Source organism: Oryctolagus cuniculus, chromosome 2 (assembly GCF_051225735.1).
Source record: "Oryctolagus cuniculus isolate XC-2025 breed Fujian yellow rabbit chromosome 2, ASM5122573v1, whole genome shotgun sequence".
In the NCBI taxonomy this organism is placed as follows: Eukaryota; Metazoa; Chordata; class Mammalia; order Lagomorpha; family Leporidae; genus Oryctolagus; species Oryctolagus cuniculus.
In genome coordinates this window covers 109,236,014-109,251,248 of record NC_142868.1, presented here as the reverse complement: position 1 = coordinate 109,251,248, position 15,235 = coordinate 109,236,014, and the positions used below count along the sequence as shown (strand labels likewise).

General features: G+C 35.7%; 2 long non-coding RNA genes across 11 annotated transcripts in view; one reads left to right on the top strand and one right to left on the bottom strand.

The window, feature by feature from the left end:
• Positions 1–11,842, bottom strand: part of LOC103346804 (uncharacterized) — a 59,372-nt gene extending 47,530 nt beyond the window's left edge. For 3 of the 9 annotated variants that reach the window (XR_016230181.1, XR_016230176.1, XR_016230173.1), the window contains exons 1-2: positions 11,684–11,842; positions 9,343–9,399 (exon numbers count right to left, since the gene is read on the bottom strand). This is a non-coding gene — a long non-coding RNA (uncharacterized LOC103346804). Of the gene's footprint in view, positions 1–3,403; positions 3,615–4,105; positions 4,185–9,342; positions 9,400–11,683 lie in introns of those variants that run through there. The other 6 variants (XR_016230178.1, XR_016230180.1, XR_016230179.1 and 3 more) reach the window with 6 other exon arrangements.
• LOC138848806 (uncharacterized) overlaps positions 1–15,235 on the top strand; it is a 127,265-nt gene that overhangs the window by 22,905 nt on the left and 89,125 nt on the right. The window lies entirely within an intron of this gene.

Here is a 15,235-nt window from a genome sequence, read left to right as displayed (position 1 = left end):
AGATGTTGATTTAACTCACATATATAAGTCTTAGAATAGTCACAGATCATTAAAACTGCAGTAGTACATATTTCTCAACAATTTGATAAAGATTTAAAACAATTTTGACAAAGCACTATATTTGTAGGAAAACCAATACACATAGGCATTTCTTTGTATTTTTTTGTTTTCATTTTTAGAGCTTTAAAAAAATTTAGCTCCCATTTATAATGGACAACAAGTGATATTTGTCTTTCTGTATCCAGTTTATTTCATTCAACATGATGTCTTTTCAGTATCTTTCCCTCCCAGTTGTTCCAGCGTCATTGATTAACAAGTTTTTAATTTTTCTCCTTGCTTGGCATTTCCAGCTCAGATATAGTTTCACTATTCCAAGCTCCTTTGTGTGTGTAAAATATTTTTACATATACATGTGCATACATGTATTCACATGTACACACACATATATAAATGCATGCACAGACAAAAACACGCATCTGTTTGTGAACTCTTGCATTCTATTTATTTTAATCCACTATGTGTATTGTATTGATTAAGTTAACTATAGTTTTATAATAATCCTTGCTATCTATTTTTCTCCTATCTATCATTATTTGTATGGGTATATTGCCTTTGCATGATTTGTAAATCCCTTTTGCATCTTTCTGCTTTCTTTGGGGCTCACATTTTTATTGCTGAAGTAAATCTTCTTTGAGGACGCCTCTGAATTGTAAACAATCTGAATCTTTGTCTATCACAGTCTGAATTTCAACTCAAGTCTCAAGAGGCCACTTATCTGTGTTTGAAATCCTGTGCTGGCAGCCTAGCTATGTTCTGCCAGGAACACTCAGGGTGATATTCCACGTCTTTCATTCTGGCACCTGAGGAGTTTCCACTCCTGAGCTCAGCCACATGCTTAAACGAATTTTTATTAAGCTTTGGGTTGTCTGTACCAGAAGGAATTCATGTTATCAAGTCAACCAGATGACCAGAACGAGAAATCTAAGTATCCTGTTAGCACCCCTCGGCCAGTTACCATGTTGCAGGGAACATAAGAAAGACAATGGTGAGACTTTAAAAGACTCAAGTAGTCTTCATCCTGTCTTTGAATTTTATATTCCATGTTGTATTTCAGATGTTTATTTTTACTTTCACATTTATTATATTCCATTTATGGAATACATTCTGGGTATTTGGTCATTGGTATTGGTTGGTCATTCATAGCGGGCAATGGTTAAAAAGTAGAACACTTGAGGGCCAAGGACCCTTCAGCCCTATGTGCACATCAGCTGCATTGCTCTCTGGCTACTGGTGTTATGTTTGTGTTTCAACTGAGGTAGACCATTACAGCTGCAGAACTAGGGCATGTTTTATGTTACTTTGTATCCCTGTAACCCAAAACAGTGACTGGCATGTATCAATATTTTAAATGTTTGTGAATAAAGAAATAAAATAGACATGGTATAAGGAACAGGGATAAATCAATACAATTCAATCCAGAATCATACGTGTATATACAAAAAGTATTTTAGGGGAGTTCTGCTTGATTTTGAAACTTAAATTTTTTCAAAGAAGGATGTTGCCACTAAGATATTTACTTTGCTAAAGATGAAGAAAGAGAGCTTGCTACACACAGAGAAATTATATTTGGGGACCAGGGCCTGGTGGGGTGGGTAATGATTTGAATGGAAAGGATAATCCAGTTCAGAGAGATTGTTAAGTATTAAAATAAACAGTTTGGTAGAAATAAAGCATTGCTAGATTGTGAAAGGATCGCAAAATTGATTTCTACCTTGGTATTTGGATTTTTAGTAACATAGGACTTTGAATTTGAGAAGTATAAGGTTGGTGTTCAGTACAGCAGTTAAAACATCAGTTGGAATGGAGTGTCCGGGGTTATAATCCTGGATCCACTTCTTAATTTATTTTTTTTTTTTTGAAAGGCAGAGTTAGTTATAGAGAGAAGAGGAGACACAGAGGGAGCCAGGTCTTCCATCTGTTGCTTCATTTCCAAACAACCTCAACAGCTGAGGTTGGGGCAGGATTGGATCCAGAATGTTCCAAAGATACACAGACCAGAGGATGCTCAGGTCCTGTGTCCATATGGGATGTCAGTGCCACAGGTGAAGACTTAGCCTAACAAACAGCACCAGTCCCTATATACTTTTTTTTTAAAAGATTTATTTACTTTTTTAAATGTCACAATTAAGGGAGTGTGAGAGAGAGAGAGAGAGAGAGAGAGAGAGAGAGAGATTTTTCATCTACTTACTCACTTCCCAGATGGCTGCAATGGCCAATACTACGTCAGGTTGAAGCCAGGAGGCAGGTGCGTCACTGGGCTCTCCCACATGGTTAGCATGGGCCCAACACTTGGGCCATCCTCCATTGCTTTTCCCAGGCCATTAGCAGGGTGAGGGATTGGAAGTGGAGCAGCCAGGTCACTAACTGACACTTATATGGGATGCTGCTGTCACAGATTGGCAGCTTTACCTGCTACGCCACAATGCTTGTCTCTTCTTTATATTTTTTGACAAAAATATTTTTACAGATGTGTTTTAAAAATAATTTTTCTAGTGAATGGCACCATGGTGCAGTTAGTTAAGCTATGGCCTGCAGTGGAACACAAGGCTAAAGCTCCTGGCTCCTGGCTTCAGCCTGGCCCAGCCATGGTTGTTGCACCCATATGGGGAGTGAACCAATGGATTCTCCTTCCCTTTCTGTAGCTCTGACTTTCAAATAAATAAACAAACCTTTTAAAGAAAAGAAAATATCTTCTCTCACTGGGTAGCTTGTTCTTTCAGTTAGTAGTGTCTTTCAAGGACAGAATTTTTAAAATTTTGATGAACTCCAATTTATCAGCATTTTTTTTTATTTTATGGATAGTCATTTTGCTATTGCATATTAGAAATCTTTGCTCAAGGGATTCATGGGATTTTCACTTGTGCTCTGTTCTAAAAGTTATATAGTTTCAGATTTTGTATTTTGGGTTTGTGACACATTTTGAGTTAATATTCTCACATAAGAGATATATGAATCAAAATTCACTTATTTGGGTATAGGTATGTAGTTGCTTTCAGCACCATTTATTGAAAGGTCTACATTATTTGATTATATAAATTGTTAAAATTTTTTTGGCTCACTTAAATATTTTAATCTGTTTGTTTCTTCCTTTGCCTTTATTTTTAGAACAAACTTCTACAATTGGAGACCAAGTAAATTACATTGTATCCAGGCCTTTTCTTCATCATTCTTTCCTCTTCCATGTTTTAATCCAATTGAAATTTATTGTGATAGTCAATGAAATACATATATAATACACACATACCTATATGTTAATATAATAGCATAATTATTTAGTTGTCTAATATCTTATATGAATCCATACATAAAAATGATTTCTGCTGATTTGTTTTATAAAGATTTATTTATTTGAAAGACAGTTACAGAGAAAGAGAAAGAGACACACAGAGATGGTTCTTGATCTGCTGGTTTACTCCCCAAATGGCCCTATGGCCAGGGCTGGGCCAGGCTCAAGGCAGGAGCCTGGAATGCCATACAGGTCTCCCACATGGGTCACAGGAGTATGTAGTACTTGGGCCATCTTCCTCTGCTTTTCCAGGCATAATTTCAGGGAGCTAAATTGGAAGTGGTTCAATCAGACTCAAACTGTACTCATACAGAATGCTAGCATGTCAGATAGTGGCTTAATCTGCTGCATCACCACACCAGCCACAATTCCTATTAATTTTAAAAGTTACTCAGAAAACCCAAGATTTAAATAATGAGAACATGTAAGTTTTAGTGGGATACAAATGAGATATGAGCTGTATAGGGGTCTTCAAAAAGTTCATGGAAATGCATGTAATGAAAAAACATGCATGATTTCAAATATTTTTTTCAAAATAAACATCTTTTAATTCCATTTTACCATGTGAAGTAGCATCACATTACCACATTTGAATAAGAATATATAAAAATTAGAATATCAAACATAAACTCCATGCTAATATACTTGGAAATATTCATGTTTCCAAAAATATATGTAAAATGATAAAATTGGCTGAAGCTGAAAAACTGAACATAAAAATAAGCATGGAAGAAATTGGAACTGTTTTCAAAGAATTACCTCCATGAAATACAGTAGGTCCAGCTAACATTATGGTGAATTCTTCCAAAAACTTCAAAATAGTTCCATGGTATATAATCTTAAGTAGAGCATATAAAAAGATGGAAAGTTTCCCAGTTATTTTTGCAAAGCTAATAAAACATTCAAAATCAGAACTACAGGTTAATTTCAATTGTGCATATGGATGTAAAAATCCTAGAGTATACTGAAAGATTGAATCAACAAAGTCTATCAGTACAGAGAAAAATTCATATGCCATAGATTTAACTCTACAATGTGATGGGTGGTTCATTATGGGAAACCTGTTAATACTAAATTGATAGCAACAAACCAAATATATATTACAAAAATACATTACCAAATATATTACCAAATATAGCCCCCAAATATCTGATTTTTTAAACTCATTAAATTTTGAGATAATTGTAAGTTCACACACAGTTATAAGATATTGTACAGAATCGTAATACAGAAATGATGTATTAGTCTTCTCGGAAAACATCTTGTGTAACTACAGTGCAAGCAGGAGATACATAGTAAAAGAAAAAAAATCTACTCACCTTTTTTTTGCATTTACATTATGTGTGCTGAGTTTCATCTATGAATTTTATCACAATTTAGATTCGCATGCTGCTAACCACAGTAAAGACACAGAGCAGTTGCACCATGAAGGTCACTGATGCCACTTTCTATAGCCACAGCCACTTCTCCAGACAGCATCTAAACTCTTCTCTAATTCTGATTTTATCATTTAATTTTCAAGAACATTAGGTACACAGAATCACCATATATGTAACCTTTCTGATATTTTTTTCCACTTAACATAATTCCCTTGAGAGCCATCCAAATTGTTGCGTGTATCAGTAGTTTGTTTCTTTTTTCCTGCCAACTGGTATTCCGTGCTATGAATGGACCACAAAATTTTCTTAAATCATTCACCTGTTGAAGGATTTATGGATTGTTTCTAATTTGGAATTATTATAGATAATGCTACCGTGGAAATCTAAGGACAAGTTTATCCATGAACATAAGTTTCTGTTGTTCAAATGATAAATTTAAAAAAAGAGTATATTGGGCAGGAATTTAGCCTGTAAGTTAAAACACTGGTTAAGATGCATGGTGCCCCACATTGGAATAACTGAGTTTAATACCCAGCTCTGGCTCCTGACTCCAGCTTCCTGCTAATGCAGACCTTGAGAGGCAGTGATGATGGCTCAAGTAATTGGTTTCCTGCCACTCATGTGACAGACCTGGATTGAGTTCCTAGCTGTTGGTTTGACCTGGCCCTGCCAGGCAATTGTGGGCATTTGAGGAGTGAACCAGCAAAAGATACACACACACACACACACACACACACACACACATATATATTTATCTATCATCTATCAGTTCAATCTATTTATGTCAGTCTGTCATCATCTATACATCTTGTCTGCCTTTCTTTCTGTCCCTCTCTCCCTGCCTCTCAAATAATTAATAAATAAATATTTTATAATATTTTTATGATTGCAAAGCCATATGATTTTCATATAAGGTGGCAGGTTCAGGTAGATGTTCATTTTTTTTGCAAATGGATGTTCAATTGTTCTAATACCGGTTATTTAAAGGTTATCTTATATCCATTGAATTACTTTTTCTCCTTTCTTGAAAATCAGTTCGGCATATTTGTTTGGGACTATTTCAAGGTACTGTATTTTATTCCACTGTGTTGTGTCTATTCCTCAGCCAAGAACACAATTCTGCTTTGAATCACCATACAATTTTGATTTTTCTTCAGAATTGATTTATGCTCTTTTAGGGCCTGCTTTTTCCATATAAATTAAATCTGTCTGTATCTTCAAAAATATATGCTGGGGATTGACAGGGTTACATTAAACCCATAAAGAAAAATGAGGAGAATTAATAATATCTTCATTATCTTGATTCTTCCAATTTATGAACATTGTATGTTTCCTTTGATTTTACTCATTAGCAGTTCATAAATTTCAGCAGGTGTATCTTATAATTATTTTGCTAGAATTACAATAATTTCATTTTCTTTGTAGCAACTATATGCTGTTATTTTTAATGTTGGTTTTTACTAATTTCTTGCTAGTTTATAAAAATAAAACTAATATTATTGATTTTTCTGTGTTGATCTTGTATCTTGTGTTCTTGCGAGTCCATTTATTGATTCCATAAAAGGTGCTTATGATTCTTTGGGATTTTATACATAGACAATAATGTCAACTCCAATAGGGACTGCTTTTTGTTGTTTTAGTTAAGATATGTGTACCTCTGTTATTGAACTGATAGAATTTCTATCACCATATTTAAAAAGAGTGTTGAAACCAGACCTCCTTCCTTGTTTCTGATATTAGGGGGAAGAATTAATTCTTTGATCACTAAGTATGATGATAGTTATAGGTCAGTTTGTGGATGTTCTTTGTTAAATCCAAGAGATTCCCCTCTACTCTTTTTTTTTTTTTTCTGAGAATTTTAATTATGAATGGCATTGGAGTTTCTCTGCATTAATTGATATAATCATATCACTTTTCATTTTAGCTTGTTGATATGGTGGATTACATAGATTGAATTTTCAAAGTTGAACATCTGGAAGAAATCTCATTTGGCCATTGTATATAGTTCCTTTTATGTAATTCTGAATTTCCTAATAATATGTTTGAGGATTTTTATTACCAAGTTAATGAGAGATATGGGTCTATAATTTTCTTTTGTGTATTCTTTTTGTACATTATTGGTAATAAGATATTTAGGAAAGGGTTTCCCTCCTCTTTTATCTTCTGAAAAAGATTATGTGATGTTGGCATTACTTCTCCTTTAAATTATTTATGGAATTCTACAGTGAAACCATGTGGGCTTGGAGATTTCTTTTCCAAGAGCTTTTTGCCAACAAATTCAATTTATTTACAAGTTGATCTCTATTCAAATTGTATATTTTATTTTCATTTATTTTAGGTAGTTTATGGTTTCAAGAAATTAGTCCATGTCTTCTAAATTGCTGAAATTACAAACATACAGTATAATATTTCTCTTACTTTTTTATAATTTAAAATTTCTAAAAAATTATTTAAGAGAAAAAGAGAGGGAAGAGAAAGAGAGAGAGAGAGAGAGAGAGCGAGAGAGAGCTCTCACATGCTCACATGTTCATTCCCTAAATGACCACTATGGCCAGGTCTGGGCCAAGTTGAAGCCAGAAGCCCAGAAGACAATCCACGTCTGACATGTGGGTGGCAGGGGTTCAATTACTTAAGGCAGATCCTGTATTTGCAGGATTCTGGAATCAGAAGTAGGAGCCAGGAGTTGAACCCAGGTACCATTAATGGGAATCTTAAATTGCTAGGTTAAAACTTCAGTCTATTCTTTCTTTTTAATGGCTGTAGAATATGTAACAATAGCTCTTATTTAATTCTGATACTGATGTTATTATCATCTCTTTTTTAATATTTTATCTTTATCAGTCTTCTAGAGCTTTATCCCAATAAATTACTGTTTATTTCAATTTTTATCTATTTTTCATTTTAATTTCTTGAATTATGCTCTTATTTTTGCTATTCTCTTCTTTCTTATTGTTTATTACATAATCTGTATTATTTTCTAGTTTCATGAAGTAAGAAACTTAGATTATGCATTAGAGACTTTTTTAACCTAGAAACCTTTTATTTAAGGTATGCAAACCATACATTTCATATATACAAATGTAGAAATATAGTAGTTCTTCCTACCCCTCCCGCCCTCCTGCCCACACTCCCACCCTTCTTTGTAAGCCTTTAATTCTCTTAATTTTCTCCTCAATGCTGCTGTAGCAGTATCTACATATTTAGATATGTTGTATTTAGATATTTAGATATGTTGTATTTTTCCGTTGTCTTAATTTTTATTTTATTTTATTTTATTTTATTTTATTTTATTTTTTTTGACAGGCAGAGTGGACAGTGAGAGAGAGACAGAGAGAAAGGTCTTCTTTTGCCGTTGGTTCACCCTCCAATGGCCACGGCACCGCGCTGATCCAAAGGCAGGAGCCAGGTGCTTTTCCTGGTCTCCCATGGGGTGCAGGGCCCAAGCACTTGGGCCATCCTCCACTGCACTCCCTGGCCACAGCAGAGAGCTGGCCTGGAAGAGGGGCAACCGGGACAGAATCCGGCACCCCGACCAGGACTAGAACCCAGTGTGCCGGCGCCGCAAGGCGGAGGATTAGCCTAGTGAGCCGCGGTGCTGGCCCCTTAATTTCCTTTTACACTTTCTCTTTATTTGTAAGTGTGTTGTTTAATTTCCAAGTGTCTGAAGGATTACATGGTGCTCACAGAATATACTCTGTGGGACTTAATTTTGAAAATCATGAGTTTTGTTTTATAAACCAGGATATGGCCAATTTTACTTAATATTCTGTGAATCCTTAACATTTTTCCTTTTACCTTATTTTGCTGTCTTCTTCTACATCCTTGATGATTTTCTCTCTATAAGGAGATTATTCAGTTACTAATAGTGGGCTGTGGAATTCAGCAACTACAATTGTGGTGTTGTCCATTTTTCCTCCTAGCTCTCTTTAAGTTTTACTGCATCCTGAGGCTCCGTGTAATTGGCACACTTGCTTTTAGGTTCATTACGTCTTCTTTGTGTATTGGCTCTCTTATCACTATGTAATGTTCTTTGCTTTGAAGTCTACTTTTATCTTCTATTACTATAATCACACTTATTTTTATAAATTCAAGTTTACATGGTACAACTTTTTTATTCAATTACTTTTAATCAACTTAGGTTACTGTCTTTAAAGTGACAAATAGCATATTGTGTATCCTGTTTTTAATCCACCTTGCCAATTTCTATCTTTTAATTGGCATATTTACATCATTGGCTTTTAAGGTAGTTGTCGATATGATAGGCCTTCAGCCTAATTCTATTATTTGTTTTAATTTATTTTCTTTTTCACTCCTTTCACTTTTCTTGGCTTCTTGTGGGATACTCGTACATTTTTTCAGGGTTCTGTCTTGATTTATTTTTAGAAATTTTGAGTATAAGTCTTTGTATAGTTTTCTTAGTGGCTACTCTACAAAAATATTTTAGTGATGTGAAATTGAAAAGTCACTCTCTTAACATAATAACTATATTCTGAAGTAGCCAAAATCAGATATCACACCCAAACAGGAAATACAGTAAATGATACAAGAAAATAAACAATAGGCAACCAAAATAAGGCAAGAAAATAAATTGAATAAAATAAATAGAAAAGACCCTACCTGGAACTGAAGAGACAAGCTTGTTATTTGATCCTTCCATTCAGATAATTTGATTGGCTTCCGAGAAAACCAAAAAAAAACAAATTCAAATTATGTTAGTAATAGATATTTCAATTTGTGACTAGCAATATCTAATATAAATATAATCAATAACTATATAATTAATTATAAAAACATATAGTTAGAAATAGTTTCCTGCAACCAAAAATTTACAAGAAAAGATAAAGTTCACAATAGAAAAATGTTTATTTTTTTAAAAAAAGGTTTATTTATTTTATTTTAAAGGCAAAGTTAGAGAGAGACAGGGAGAGACAGAAAGATCTTTCATCCACTGGTTCACTCAGCAAATAGAGCAATAGCCAGGCCGAAGCCAGGAGCTTCTTCTGGGTCTCCCACGTGGGTGCAGGGGCCCAAGCACTGGAACCATTTTCCTGCTGCTTGCCCAGGCACATTAGCAGGAAGCTGGATTGGAAATGGAGCAGCCAGGAATCAAACCACCACCCCTTATGGTGCCTTAACCCACTACACCACAGTGCTAGCTCCAAAAATAAAATTGCTGAGGATAAACTTAGCAATATATTTTCTCATTAATAATTTATTTATCAGACACAGAGAGAGCTCTTCTATCTGTTTATTCATTTTCCAAATGCCTGCAACATCTAGGGTTGGGGCAGGCCAAAACCATGAGCTGGGAATTCGGTCTACACCTCTCATGTGAGTACCAGAGACGCAACTACGAAAGCCATCTCTTGCTGCCTCACATGGTGCACGTCAGCAGGAAAACGGAATCAAGGATGAACAGAGCCCAGACTTGAATCCAGGCACCCCTCCATGGCATAAAGGCATCCCAAGTGGTCCACCCTGGTAATGTACTTACTATTCTTAATATCTTTTCAAAACTATACTGAAAAAATAAAACCCAATAAATCAAAGGAATATAACACATTTTTATTAAAATATTTATGAAAATTTTATTTTTACCAAATCAAATAACACACTTGTTAGAATTTTAATGACACGTGTAACTGGATAAAATTATTATACATTCAGAAATGGATGAGCAAGGCTAAGAAAAATTAGAAATAGCAAGTTATATCTTAAATATCTTTGAAAGTTTTAAAATTAGAAATATAGAGGTGGGTGTCTGGTGCAGCAGTTAAGATACAGCTTGGGATGCCTGTATCCTGTAGCAGAATGTTTGAGTTTAAGTCTCCACTTTGCTTTCAAATTCCTGCTAATGTGCATTCTGCAAGGTGATGGCTAGAGTATTTGGGTCTCTGCCACTCATGTGGGGGACTCAGTTGGGTTTGCGGCTACTGGCTTCTGCTTGACCTAACCCCAGCAGACCAAAAATCAGTCTCTCTTTCTCTGCCACTCTGCCTCTCAAATACATAAAAATAAATAAATAAAACTTTTAAAAAAACATTGTGATGATGGCTCTAGAATAGCTTGGCAGATTAAAGGTAATGGATAAAATTATAGAAATAAAATGTAAAGCATAAATATTTCGTAGATTGCAGAAATTGTTTCGCCAAGCAGTGGAGAAACTATTTTTAAAAACTTTTTATTCAACAATGGCTTTAACCATTGTAGCCCAAAGAATTCCCATATACTCCACCCCCAGCTTCTCCTAGTACTAACATCTCATATTTACTAACATTTGCCATAATTAATGAGCCACATCAAGCTTTTCCTAATTTGGGGGAGAATTATTTATTTAAAATTTTCAAAACAGCAGACATAGAACATGAATTATAATTTATTTCCATAAATTTAATTTCCTTTGAGTCTGGGATATGCATCTTGTCTCATTTTTTTAAGGAGACTAGGAGCTGACACTTTGGTGTAGTGGGTAAGGATACCACCCTGGCATCCCGCATGGGAGCCAGTTTGAGTCCCGGCTGCTCCACTTCTGCCCCAGCTCCCTGCTGATGTGCCTGGGGAGGCAACAGAGGATGAACCGAGTGTTCAGGCCTCTCACCCACATGGAAGATGCAGAAGAAGCTTTGGGCTTCTGGCTTTGGTCTGGACCAACACTGGCTGTTTTGGACATTTACGGAGTGAATCAGTGGATGGAAGATCCCTCTCCCTGTGTCTCTTCCTTTCTGTAACTCTGTCTTTCAAAATAAATTTTTAAAAAATCTTTTAAAAAAAAGGAGAGACTTGCTAGAGTTTATAAATAACACTCATAAAAAAAAAAAAGCCCTCAGGGTCACTCCTCCGCGAGCGGAGGAGCAGCACCGGACCGGACGCGGTTTTTCCCACGCTGTAGGTTTTTTCTATAGCAACGCAAGAACAGGTAAAGAGAAGACCGAAGTAACGAGCTCGCCAGCGAACTTACCAACCGACTCTCCAAACAACCACCCCCGAACTCTCCACCAGCCCGGAGACAGTAGTTGTCCCAGAAAGTGCCCTTGAGTCCCCTTTTATAGTCCTCTCCCACCAATCCGTGCTCTGCTGCCCGCGTGCTGAGCACGCCGCTCTCTTCCAATCAGAGGTCAGGTCAGCTCCTGCAGCTCATTAGTCAAATTGATGAAGCAGCCGAAGCCGCTGTGTAGGACTTGTTTACTCCTTCTCAACGCTGTGTTGTGGGAGCCGGGCCCTGCTTCCCACACTCAGACTTTTGTTATAGCAGCTTCCTTAACTCCTGGTACGTTTTGCTTTTATTTGCTAAACTTATTAATAATTAATTCGTATTATTCAATTGTATCTTATTTAATTCCAAAACAATTTTATACTTTTACTATAAACGTATACTGTAAAATCATCCCTAATTAGAATGTGGCAACCCTTTGTGTGTTTTGTAATATGTAAGTTTATTGTGATTGTTATTAATATAACCACCACTCTACCTGCACTTTTGTCAGGCATTTCTTAAGTGTCTTTTTATTTATAAAAAGATAAGAATTTTTGAGTTTTTTAAAATATTTTTGTTAACGTCTGAATTTATCACACTGTTTTTAGAGGATTGTGAGAGAATTTGTTCCGTAGAAAGTATTAAGATTTGCTTTGTAACTATTTAATCATATTTAATCATATATACTTAATCACATATACTTTAATCATATATACTTAACATATATATAGATCATATATCTAGTCTGTAACATTAAATTAGTTTCATGATTTAGTTCTTTTTACTCTACATTTTGTGCCTATTATGTGTTAAGAGCTCATAAGAGTATGTCAAAATGTTTCACTTCTGTTGAAAATCAATCAATTGGGGGCTGACGCCGTAGCTCACTGGGCTAATCCTCCACTTTGTGGCGCTGGCACACCAGGTTCTAGTCCCGGTCGGGGCGCCGGATCCTTTCCCGGTTGCCCCTCTTCCAGGCCAGCTCTCTGCTGTGGCCAGGGAGTGCAGTGGAGGATGGCCCAAGTGCTTGGGCCCTGCACTCCATGGGAGACCAGGAGAAGCACCTGGCTCCTGCCATCGGATCAGCTCAGTGCGCTGGCCGCAGCGCACTGGCCACGGCAGCCATTGGAGGGTGAAGCAACGGCAAGGGAAGACCTGTCTCTCTCACTGTCCACTCTGCCTGTCCAAAAAAAAGAAAATCAATCAATTGGCCCTTGTATTTGCAACAGCATTCATTTATATAACTTATTATCATGTAATTCTGTCTACAAACTTTCACAAGCATTATCTGCTTGCATGATTTTGCCTTTTAAGAAGGAAGAAGTCTATTTTGATTCTGTCATATGCATTTTTGTCCTCAAATATGCTGTGTCTGATATTAACTCATTTTCATCTACTGTCGTCTACCCAAGATATGAGTTTGATAACCTGCATGTAGATGTGATTTGTTTTTGTATTTTTAAGCTTAGTATTTAAATTCATGAAGAAATTCTTATTTAATTCATGTCCCTCCATAAGAGGATTTTAAAATGTAAAGCTAAATACTATAAATTGATTAAATCTCCTACTAGGATCAAAAAGAACATTCTTATATCAATTATAATGTAATATGCATTTGCAGGGGTATTTCAAAAATTCCATGGAAATTAAATTGAAAGATATTTATACAGAAAGTTTTTAAAATCCATGCATTTGAGAGATCTTCCAACAGTTTATGGGAAAATGAAAACATGAAAAAAAACTGCGTGAATTTCTAAAATTTTTAGCACCAAAGTGAACTTAGATTTTGATTCCATTTTTCAACAAAGCTTTCAAATATTCTTGTATGTATTCTCTCTAATTTCCCTAGAGGTGTTTAAATCATGATACCTTGTTACAGTGTTTGCTAGTTATTTTTAAACTCTTTTAAAGAATACAATTATATCTTAGCTTGAGAGCTTCCTTTAGAGTCTACATATCTTATGAAGATTATATATCTTGTAGCTCAAGAACTAGTATTGTAGGCAAATGTCTAGCAACATAAGAACTCTGTTGTAAAAAGATTTATCCTTCTAAACATGTCCTTCATACAGGTCAAAATGTGGCAGACAATTGTTCCTCCAGACTGCAAATTTTCTTTAGAAATGATTACAACTCTTTGAGTCCTTTCTAAAATTACTTTCATCTCTTCTCATACCTCACTGTTTCAAATCCAAAATAACAATACACCTAAACCAGCACCTAAACAACACGGTCCTTTTGTCATACTTCTGACATCTAACTTACAGTTTTAGTGGAATATTTTTAATTTTAATGGTTGGGCATTTGCAACTTCAGTATAATCAAAAGTTTATTTTCCTATAATTAACTCACTCCATTATGGTATGCACAAAATTTTACAATCATAGTGAACTTCGGAAGGAAAATTTTTTATTTATAGATGAGAAACTTGGGTCCAAAGAGATTTAATGATATGTGCAATGAAAAAATCATGATATTAGAAAAATTTGTGTTTCTCCAGCAAAACAGGACTAGGCAGAAAGTTGAATTGGTTCCCTGAATAATTCAGATCAAAAGAAGCTGAAGTATCTGAATTCAAAAAGCCAAATTGTATGTTTTCCCTTAAATATCAGAACAAATTTGTATTTATAGTTTCATGTATGCACACTATTTGCATGCTTTCTGATTTACCACTTGGTCACTAATGACTATTGAAGCATAAGAAGCCAAATACTCATTTTTGCTAATATTTATTAATCATTTACTACATTTAGATATCTAGTTGATTACATATTGTGAAAAAACTATGTGTGGATTTCAAATTTTTACACCAGCATAAATATTTTTAATTCAAATTCCATGAAATATTTGAACTACCTTCGAAGATAGCTTGTGTCCTTTAAACCTCACAGTTCCATAGGGAGGCAATACAATTATCTGCACTTTACGAGAGTAAAACTCTGAACTCTGATCATCTTACCAAGGAAACAAAATGTGTAGGAAACACTGCTTAGCTGAGAGTCCCTTGCATCCTGCTGTGGTAACTCCATTCCTCACCTTCTGCTATGTGCCTGGCCTCTTTGCAGAGAACTGCCTTTGGGATCCTGGTGTACTTACCTATCTGACTTCCAGTCAGTCCATTCTCAGGTTTGGCTCATACTTGGGAGCTCCCTACAGGATCAAACTGAGGCTGTGACTTTCCGCAAAATGACTCCCTCATCTGTCTTCTGCCTTCTCCCTGGCTTGTTCACCCCATCCTCTTACCAGTTTCACCCGGGAGTGCTTTCTTCATGCATCATTTGCACACAAATCCTCCTCTCACATCTGCTTCTCAACACTCCCACCTCGGATATCCCCATGCTTGTTCCAGGTGACTGGAAGACGTGGACACTGGTGGAAACCATCACAACCACATCCTTTTGTTTCCATGTTTTCATCCTGTTCATCTCCTGAGTAGCAGAGAAGCTGTCTGAGAAGAGTTTCTGAGAAACTTACACTCAACTTTGAACTCCAAACAAGGAGGCTTGCTTAGGTACAAGTTGTCCTGGAAATAATGAC